Here is an 11,229-nt window from a genome sequence, read left to right as displayed (position 1 = left end):
CTACGTTGATTACTGTCAGCTCCACCGTTAGCAAAGCCTCATTTCATGTTCATCTCATGGAAGACGGTCTTCCACCAGGGTGTAATAAAATCCTATTGCTGTTAAACAATGGCTTAGTTTTATGGTTTAACGAGGTGCAATCAAGATTCAAGCATTTACGTGCAATGTATTTAGCTGCAGCCTTTGTGAAAGTTATAAATTGTCATTGGTTTGTATTATTTATATTAATGATATAATTATTCTCTCATGGCTACTATCAGAAGGACTGGTGGCTGGAGTACGGTGTATCGTTTGTAATTTGAAAGCAGTATAAAAGATGAATTAAATTCATTCACACTCAATATGCATTATAGCAACAGAAGGCCACTGTCTTGTTATCCAGTGCATTGATTGACATGAGCGAGTCCCAGTGAACGAGAGATGATTTAGTTTGAGATTGTTAGACAGTAGAGACTGCAGCGTGTCTCTGCCAGACGGATCCTCCTCCCCCGTCCCCCTTCCTCCCTCGCTCCAGACTCCGACCCCCACTCCCTCCATTTTAACACCCAATTCTCTCGCTTTCTATCCATCTCCCCACCTATTATCCACCTCCTTCCTGCTGTCATCCCCTGCTCAATTTGAGGTCCTCTTTTTTACCACTCTCCCTTTGATTCTTACCACTCTCTCTCCCACTCTCACTCCCAGTTTATAATGGTAGTGGGGGAGGGCTCGCTGGGCTGTCTCTGCCACTTTCATGGGCGAGTGTCAGTAGCAGGGGGAAGGGTACAAAGTGCAATGTTGTGGAGTGTGTGTGTGTGTGTGTGGGTGTGTGTGTGTGTGTGTGTGTGTGTGTGTGTGTGTGTGTGTGTGTGTGTGTGTGTGTGTGTGTGTGTGTGTGTGTGTGTTTTTGGAGTGTGATGAACAGGAAGTAGAGAGAGAGAAGGAGATTGCCATGGTGAATGTGGGAGAAGGGTGGGGTTGCGTTTCAGTGGAAGAGTAGGTGTGTGAGCGCTTTCTTTGGTGGCTACCCGATTTTTACATATTTGAATATTTATTTATGGAAAGAACGCAAGCTCACCCCCTTGCTTTGATGTTGACCCTCAACCTGCACCGCACGTTAAAAGGTGTACACTACGGATGATTGACAAGGACAGCCTACCAATACCAGTGCCCCTTGACCGGGGATGTAGAATAACAGAACCGCTATCTCATGAGTTAAAGTCTTATGAATAAGTTTGAATTTGAATGCAGAGGGGCCGCATTTTAATGCATTACATTACAGCCTGCTCTGGAAACTGTGGGACCTCTATGAATGGTTAATTGACCATCAGTTAACTGATTGAAAGAGAGAGAGAGAGAGAGAGAGAGAGGGGGGGGGAGAGAGAGAGAGAGAGAGAGAGAGAGAGAGAGAGAAAGAGAGAGAGAGAGAAAGAGAGAGAGAGAGAGAGAGAGAGAGAGAGAGAGAGAGAGAGAGATGGTTCAAAGCATTTCGTATTTGAAATGAGTGGTTCAATAAAGTTGTTAAATGTAGTCCTATAATATCATAAAGTTATTCAGAAATCACCCCTGAAAATTGGGAATCCTTCAGGAAGCATCAGTCCTTTTCATCCATCCTACAACAGATCCTTGAAATGCGAGTTTTGGGTGCATCCGTCATATTAAGATGCTATGCCTGTGATCTGTATTTTTGTCACATCAATCCGTTTGTTTCCCTTGAAATGCAAATACTTTCTGAGCCCTATAAAAGCTCAGTGAGGCAGAGGGCATTTGTTCAAAATCTCCTGATCACTGAAATTGATCTTTAGTTAGCTGATGTTCCTTTATGTTTCCAAGTTTCATTCTTCATTTTGTTAAAATACGTGAGAATAGGGTAATAACTATACTATGACAATAAAAAACTGGAAATCTATTAAGCAGTCATCTATGAGTACTACAGAGTCTAATTTATTGACTAAAAGTATAAACATTAGGAATATTCAAGTAATGGTTAATATATTACATTAAACTAAAGTGTCATCTTCTTTTCATTTGCATATACTCCTCTAATACAGAATTTATCTTCTGCCTTATCAATTCCATTATGCGAGCACGAGCACACACACACACACACACACACACACACACACACACACACACACACACACACACGCATGCACAAACACACAGACACACACATACACAAAGAAATCTTTGTCAAATCTCCATCTATTGATTATGGCATCATTACAATGATGCAATATATGTCATTGATTTTTGTGTGTGTTTAAAAACATGTGGATGAGTAAGAGTTGTCCGTACATATTTAGATCAACAAATCACAAAATATTTGCTAGTTTAAATTCAACGTGTGTGTGTGTGTGTGTGTGTGTGTGTGTGTGTGTGTGTGTGTGTGTGTGTGTGTGTGTGTTTGTCTCTGCGGTGGAGCTACCCATACAAACCTATTTGGTCTGATTATTGTTTGCCCTTTGGTTGCATAAAATATGAGTAAAGAAGTGTGTACGCATTTGTAAGTGTGTCTGTGTCAATGATGAACCAACTTCATTAATCAACTCAAAGAACCACAGCTTGTTCTGTGATTCAAGGTACTGCCACCATGTTAGCCACAAACAACCCACACACACACACACACACACACACACACACACACACACACACACACACACACACACACAATTACCTGAAATGTAACAAATTGTAACACTCAAACAAGGTCAACAAGAGATGTAATTTTTGTTTGTATTTCATGCAGAGTGAACATAAACCTAGAGCTTGAACCAGTCGTGAAGACCATTCCCAGTAGCGGTTCGAGCTGTAGCAACCGCACTAGAACAACCCATTTCTAAGAAACATTTTTAAGAATTGACTGCCTCTCCTGAAAAAGATCCATGTCACCTAACGCTGGCTGGCACTGGGACCAACAGTGGATATTTTAAATATTCTTTGCAGTAAAGGCTGATTTCGTCACTTCACGTATAAAAACGTACCCACTAAAATGATGTGGCCATGAGAAAAGTTTTGTTTTAGGAAAAAGTTGTAGGATTATTTAGTCAGTAAAAGTAGCAATATATATATATATATATATATATACTTATCCTGAAGGGATCAGTTGGCAGTAGACAATAACAAGACAAACCACAACGTGGTATGACCCATTTGACATTATACACATCAACTTAACAACAGGGAACCACAATCAAATACAATTGTCAAAAAGCAAAGAAAGGGAGGATGGCCTGAGAGTTGGGATGAGCGCTCATTGAAATACTCTTCATAACGGGAGTTTGTGTGTGTGTCGATTTAATATTTAAGAAGTCATAGGTATAAATTCACAGAAATAAAAAGGTAACTTGCCCATTAAAGACAATATTTGAGGTCAAATCCTTTCTACTTTTGTAATAGATTAAAGGGAATGATGAAATAAATAAGAACAGCATTCTCTGATACAAATGTAAATTGTATCAACACCGGTGTGGTATGGGTTGTGTCAGACTGCCATGGGCCCTGTTATGTCATGTGACCTCTGGCTATAAATGCAAATAAGCCCAGTTCATTGAACAATTTAGTGAGTAAAAAGGTACACTTGAATAACTGCATGAGAAATTAGCAAATTAAAATATTTTTAATTATCATTTGGTTTAAAATATCATTTGAAAGCATCAATTGATGATTTACAAAGTATTTACAGATTAATAATGCTGTGATTCATGATTACTGTTGTTCAGGTAGTTTAAATCCATTAGTTATATATTTTGTAATGTTTTCTAACTACCTAAACTAATCATGAATTGAAGCCTTATTAAGTGTTGATGAAGCATTGTCCAAACATTGTCGTTATTTTTTACTAATAATTACTGGTTTGAAGATACCACCAGTCATTCTATCAAAAGACAGTGAGTGACCTTTCTGCAAGGAGCAGAAATACCAGTTTTGATAAACGGATTCCTGGCAGTGGTTTCAATGACAGGAAAAGCCATGGGTTGGTAGATGTTTTTGCAATACTCATTGTATTGATAGTAGACCACGCAACACACACACGCACGCACGCACGCACACACACACACACACACACACACACACACACACACACACACACACACACACGCTTTGTCTCTTCGTTGAAACGTTGGCAGATTCCATACTGAATACCTATTTCTTCTGGGCTATTGTAAATCCTCAACAACGAACCCCACTGGTGTTAGTCCCTGCAGGGTTTCACAGCTGCCTTTGACTTTAATACATGCATATTACCGTATGCAATCCTCATAGACATTGGCGTCAATAACTTAGAAATGATATACCAGTCACTAGAAATTCCCCTTGCTTCTATGCCTGTATACAAATTAAATCAATACGGGCTAAGCAAACTCAACAACAGAAAATATTTTCTTGATGACAACTAGGCTACTATGTGTACGTGTTTATCGCAATCATGACGTAGTTATACGCAATGGGAACGTTTGAATCAACAATGTAAGACCATACGTAAATATCTGAAGAGGATTAAAAGTATTTATTGGATGAAACGTCCTGAAACGTTTGTTGTAATATATTTGTCCCATCCACCACCAACCATTTTGGGTCTTGGGTTATTTTGTGTCTGGCATAGGAAGTGGTGAACGCGTTTGTTTCCTGCGCAGCGCCTGCTCCGCCTGTAGTTACGGGCTCCAGCCCCAGTCCACACAGAGAGCAGAGGAGAGCTACAGCGTAGTAGGTTGACGAGCGAAGAAAATGGCGATTATGCAGGACAAATGCCTCCCCTCGTAGATGCTGCGAATGCGTTGAATTTCTTTAGCCTTACAGCCGGCTTTCATTTCCACTCTGTTGCACTTTATACTTTTTGAGGTAAGCTGGCTTTCCGTGTTTTTGTGGGCGCGGGGAACGGGGATTCGTCGTGCTACGCAGCAAAGCCGGGGCTGTGGAGGCAAGACTGGCGTAGTCGAGTTTGCCCGCTGTTGTTTAGCCATTACGGAGCTAGCACAACGTTAGCTTAGCACTCGGGAGGATGCAGGGTTGACAATGCGTTGGTCAGTGCAAATGCATATAATCTATTCCTAAAAGCCATGCAAACTTGTTCAGATAGTATTTATTTGATTTGTCAACTCGACGTTTGCACGATGTGTCTCCTGTTCGAGGATGATCTTGAAAATAGCTAGCAGCGGCTACAGCCATCTTGCTAGTTATATCATGTCAATGTACAACCAGTGTTGTCAATGTCGACATGTAATGTAATGCTGCACATCCGTCGTAAATATGCCTATTTTCTGCTTTGATTTCGAAGAGTCTTGGTGAAAAGTGTAGTGGGAGAATTATTTTGAACCACATTACAGCGGAGGCTTGACACTGCCCCCGTAGCTGACCGTAGGCTATAAAGTTACTGGCCGTCGAAACGACCCGGGATACTTCGCCAAACGGATGGATCTCATAACGGTTATCTTTATCATCACTTTCTGTGGATGTGGATGTTTTTAAAACTTGGTTCCCCTCATGCAACTTTTGATGGTGGGGAAATAACGAGCTACAGTTCGTGTTTCAACACCCTCTGTCGGCGGCGTAGACCCTGAAACAAGATGGTTATGTCGACGATACCTGCTCTGCCCTGCTGGGTTTCTGGAGGTCTGGTCGTTACTCCGTCCGCCGGTCGGTGAACCCGTGGGGACGTTGGTCAAAGCGAATAGAATAGACCGTCAGATCGTGTACAGGTATAAACGTTGCGGATTTTTCTAGATTCCTGTCATGGAAAGACGCAAATCAAAGGAGAGGCCATGTTGGATTAGCTGCAAGCCAGTCGACAGCTGAGGTAATGGCCGATCAGGACCCGGGCTGTAACCCTGGTCGGAACGGATCGCTCGAGCTCCATCTCTCCGTTACGCGCGCGCAAAATAAGTCCAGTTGCACGTGTTGGTCCAAAATGTTCTTTACTTAGAGAGACCTTAATATGCGTTTGCAATGTAGTTTGACCTGCCCAAAGTGTCTTTCCACTAGGAAGTAGGTGAAACAGTTTCACTTTTGTCGTAAATCGTTCCAGGCGTCCTGTGTGATGGAGTATCTCTCTGAATGTTGTTTTACATATAATAATTGCACCGAAATATTGTTGTGTAGTAGTTAACCTGTATAAGCTGGGGGGTGGGCTTCCTGTTAGGAATAGAGACCAACAACACAAGCGCCTTCCTCCAGATTTATTGTGGCAAGCAACTATTGTCAAGCTGTAATTAAACGACAATAAAGCATTTTTTGCGCCCGTTTGAGTTGTTCTTTACTATGTCAAAATAACGCTGTTTAAGACGTGTTTTGTTTATATATTTATGAAAACAAATGCTGAAATATACAAGATTGTGTTTTTACTCCATTTAGAGATTTGGATTTGGAAGCTGTGGCCACCAAAGAAACTGAAGAGTCAAAACAGGTGAGTGTCAAAGTCTGTGTGCATGCACGTTACTGAACATAATGTAATATCGAAAGCCTGTGATATTGGCCACCGCTATTTGCCTTGTCTTTTCTGGTCGGTTCCATTTCGCTTAGAGTAGCGCGTGTCTGACCTCAACTCATTTGTATGCCAGAAGCCTTATTGTTTGTAAAGGTAGGTGTGTGTGTCAGTGCGATACAGGAGCAGCGGCTGTTGCTTGTGTAAGCACATGCAGTTCCGTTTGTGTTGAATCGGGGGTCTAGGTCGACCCGGGCGGCAATGTGCTGCGTAAGCATTGCGGTTTTAAAACTAAATGAGAAGCCAGGGTGCGGGCGTTTTTGTGTCCGGCAAGGTGTTTGTGTAGCTCATTGTGGTCCATGCCGTTGGTTTAGATGCAGACACACAAAGGCCCACAACTGGCCTATCATAACGCTCCATGGGGTCCATTCCGTTTTGCGTTACAAAATGTGGGTTATTTCAGATTATGATTTGGGTCTATCGCTGTCAATAAATGTTCAATTAGTTATGGTTTACTTGTCGGCCAATTTCCGGACCAACATTGGCCCCTCTTGTTACATCTCCTACCGTACTAACCCTAACCCTAAGCGAGTATGCTTTGCATTGTGAATATCGGGTCACATAATTGCTTTAATTTGTTGCTCTCTGCTTGAGGTCATGATCATGGCTGAATTAAATAAAAGAACAAAAATAAATAACTTAGGAGTCTGTTTTTAGTCTTATAGCTTATTAGTTATGCCTGGTGTTATGGAAAATTATGTTTTATGTTTTTAAGGGTTATTATTACAACCCGGGTCGACTCATCAGAGCTCATCCAGACCGCTGTTACAGAATGATGAAGCCTGGTGAAGCATACTTTCCTTTCACTTTTAGTGGTCAATGTCAATTGGATCCATGAGATATAATTATCGCACATTAAGACTACTGACGCTGTGTATCCTAACTTAATAAAAATAGGTAAATTGTTTGCAGCCCTAATAAATCGAACTTGGTTATTAGTAGACTATGTCTACACTTTGTTTAGTATGACATTCAACATGACAATCTCTGAAAAAAAGCCAAGACTAATAGTGCTCTTTGGAACTTCAGGGACATTTATTGTACGAGTAGAGTTTTATGGGTACGGGTGACTTCTGAAAGCGTATTGTATTATACCTCTGTAAAAAGTATCCCCAATTGTGTTCCCTTAACTGCTGTTGGTGAATAGCTGCACTGTGGTACTTGGATACTGAGACTAATGTATACAACTGCCACAAACACTGCGTTACCTCCCACAAGACTGTTGCAGGCAAAGTGGATAATATAAGTATTAGCATTGGTTGCCCATCATTGGTCCGTTAATTCTGTAGTTGAAAATAGGTGAAGTTATCGTATAAATTGCGTAAATGGTTAAAGCAATACATAGGGTAAAAGGGATGCAAACCCAATGATGGACATGTTGTCTTGCATATAGTCTGGGTGTCACATGACCTCTGACTGTTTATAGATGCGGGGCTTCAGAGGGTCTCCAGCAGTGCTTTTCTGTGGGAACTCACTAATGCAAATTAATGTAAATGATGCACTTGTGCTGATGTAAATTAGCCATGCGACTACCTTGCACCCTTTCTTTTTTTGGGGGATGGCTGAAGCTTTGAATGTGTGCGTGTGTTTGTTATTATTCAAGCTGTTGAAGTCAATAAATACAAGATCTATGCGTAAATGGTAAAAGTAAGAACTTTGATGCTTTTGCAAAAGGCTACTGGAAGCTAACTAGAGCCAGTTTATGGGGTGCCTTGTTTATTGCCTGTATTTATTTTTCATTTTACGAACATTGAGGCACTGAGGAATTTTGGTTGAAATGCATTTTGTTTCAACCAAAGGAGAATCTTCAAACCTAGACAAAGTAAAGGAAAGCTTTTTAAATGGGCAGTAAATCCGAATTGTTCCGTTTTTAAAAAGGCTATGCATCTTGTATGAGCTGTAACATAGCTAACATAGCTTATCACTGTTATTGTGGTCATGAACTCGCATAAGACAGTCATTCTTGAAAAGGATTTGTAAACCCCTATTGTTGCTGCCAACCAGTTTTTGAACGCCCTACTCTGCTCCGAACTAAAGTAGTACCTATTCTGGGTCACTTTGACTTCACAACGAAAAGACCAATGGGGAGGTCTGTGTGGATATGAAAAGCTTCACCCGCGCAGTGGTTAATGTTGATGGCCGCAACTGAGAAAGGGCTAAGCTTCTCGGGTAACGGATAGTGTAACAGCAAGGCGTGTGGCGCATTTCATTTACCACATTGCTCGTGACGACACTAATAACGATTGACGGTACTGGCTAAAAACATAGAAGTTCAAAGTTGGCTTGGGTTAATTACCATGAGGATAAACCCCCTGACCCCCACTCTTCTCGTTACTTTCGGCCCAGCAACACCAATACCATAACCCTTCAAGTACTGCTGCAGTTTGACCAATGTCTTTCGTCCCGTGGTTTCCTGCATACATTTTTGTTTGCTAAATGAACACACTTGGAGAATAATCAGCTTGGCTGACTTCTCCTCCCACTGTTTCCCACTAGCCTTGGCCTTCTTGCCATAATTGTGTAAGAAGGGGGTGGTGGCACTCTTTGCACAGCCACTCGATGTGTATTTATCAATTGTTTTTACCTTTTTTATTGAAGCTGCGAAAGGTCTCAATGACAATTTAGTGTTACAACTAAGGTCAAATATTTGCAACAACTACTTTAGACTACTGGTATAGCTTGTTATGGCTGAGCGGTGTTGCTCTTGCAACCCCACCGCACCACGTTGAAAAAACATTACAAATGACCTTTAAAACTATTTCCTTCCAAGCCCCGGTCTTTTTTCATCCGTCCAGTCCCCCATAATAATATAAATGGCCTATTAATAGTGGAACATGGCACCGTCACACGTTTTTTATGTAAATTCAAAAACAAAGGTTAGGGTTAGTTTGGTTTTTAGATCTAGAATCTGCGTGTGCCATTCAGCAGATTTTTCTTTATTTGCTTCATGGAAACAATCACTGGTCGAATGCAGTTCAAGCCTCTCTAGCATTGTTATTCCTACGTTTTAAATGTAGTTAATATCTTCTAACAATGCAGCGCTATCAAGAGACTGCTGTGCTTAGAGTTGGAAAACCAGGAATTTAAAGTCAAAACCGCAACACATACCCTCCCTGACTGTTTCTCTCAGCCGGGAACAAGTTAAATGATTTGACTCACTTTGGCATAATAGAAAATGGGGAGAAGGTTGTAGTTTCGAGAATCTCATTCCTCTTCATTTCTGCCTCTTTAATCACTGCAAGGCCACAGTATTTAGAAGTTGTATTCAGTCCGATGTTGCCTAAAATGTCCTACGCCTCTGGATTTTAAGTAGTGCCGTTTCACTTAATGTCTCAATTGACTTGAATGTATCAAGTCAATTTAGAAGTTGGTAACTTGTCTATTAATATTACTACCCGTAAGTTACAACCTGGTACCAATAAAAGGTTCAAACATGTAAATGGTTAACTGAAATATGTAAGTTGTACCTTCTTCTGGTGGCCACCCATAAATGTCTTTATCCTGGCTCAGTCTTTCGTCCTCTCTACTCTGCTAGTTGGTGGTGAAGTTCTGGGCCACCAACTCACCCCCCCTCATCTCACCTCAGCTGTATCCGTTAGGGGACTCCATTGTTCTGTTCAGGAACAGATGCTATCGTCTGTGTGTGTGTGTGTGTGTGTGTGTGCCCACGTTTGATTTTTGTGTTCTCTTTGAGAGGGCCTCTACCAGGCTCTGTTGTTTTTTTTGTTGCTTTGCAACCTTAAGACATCTGCTGAAGCACTTGATGGCTGGGCTGAAATGGAGCTCTCTGTGGGCAAAGGGTGGGAATATCTGCTGAGGGGGGGATGGGCTGCCACTGGGCAGGCAGAGCCTGTGATGACAAGAGAAGAGGTCAAGAAGGCCTGTTAGAAACATGGCCTGCGGGGGTGGGTAGTCTCTGCGACTAGTCGAAGCTGGCATTCAAATGTGTCTCAGGTTATCCAGTTGCAACTGGACGGCTACAAATACATAAATGCATCCGAGGTGCATTCAGGACTAAACGAGTGTCCCGTTTCAAAAACCTCTTGGGAGTTCCTTGCCACATCAGCGTAGGTTGTCGCTTAAGGTTTATGAGGTTAATGAGAATGGAGAAGAGAGGATGTTGTGAAACTCTTAATAGCTCTTAATATGAACGTTTATCGACGGGCCACACTGCTACAACTAACTTTCGGTAGTAAAACCAGCTTTCCTTAGGTCGGTGGTTGGAGTTCCTTTCTCTATTAAGCTTTATATTGCTTTCGCTTTGCTTGCTATTAAAAGATAAAATGAAACTAATCTGAATCTAGGTTAATAATGTTGGTTGTTCAAGGAATTCCGGAGGAAGTAATGAAATGGAATATTTTTGTGAAAGGATATGTCTGTGACTTTGTTACCTAACTTAAAGTCATGTTACAAAAGTAGTGTGGTTGCAGCGATAAGTTGATTAATCAATTAGTGGATAGATAGAAAATATATTGAATCTTTTGATAATTTGGTTGAAATCAAAACTAGGGCTGGCCACATTGGTGCACTTAAGTGTGAAACAAGTAGTGCCACTTAAGTGTGAAACACTTAAGTGACACTACTTGAAACTATTTGAGGGTTTCTGATGAACTTGGAAGCTGCAGAACTTCAATGATCTCAGTAATGCACAAGCTTTGTAACGTATCCTCCAAAGATGTCTAAAACCCCTTACGGTTGCCTGTAATAATGCCCTCAGAAAGGGCACAGAAGTGGCATCTAGCCACATGTATCGGAACATGGTGAATCTG

General features: G+C 41.3%; 1 protein-coding gene across 4 annotated transcripts in view; it reads left to right on the top strand.

Annotated features, from left to right (window-relative positions):
• The first annotated feature begins 4,669 nt into the window (after positions 1 to 4,669).
• Positions 4,670 to 11,229, top strand: part of LOC307082503 (trinucleotide repeat-containing gene 6A protein-like) — a 39,703-nt gene continuing 33,143 nt past the window's right edge. For all 4 annotated transcript variants that reach the window (XM_079746113.1, XM_079746112.1, XM_079746111.1 and 1 more), the window contains exons 1-2: positions 4,670 to 4,821; positions 6,331 to 6,382. The gene's annotated coding sequence lies outside the window, so the exon portion shown is untranslated. The remainder of the gene's footprint in view (positions 4,822 to 6,330; positions 6,383 to 11,229) is intronic.

The sequence above is a fragment of the Pollachius pollachius genome (assembly GCF_949987615.1).
Source record: "Pollachius pollachius genome assembly, chromosome: 11".
Taxonomy (NCBI): domain Eukaryota; kingdom Metazoa; phylum Chordata; class Actinopteri; order Gadiformes; family Gadidae; genus Pollachius; species Pollachius pollachius.
The sequence above is the reverse complement of the archived record's forward strand: the minus strand, read 5'-3'. Positions and strand labels throughout refer to the sequence as shown.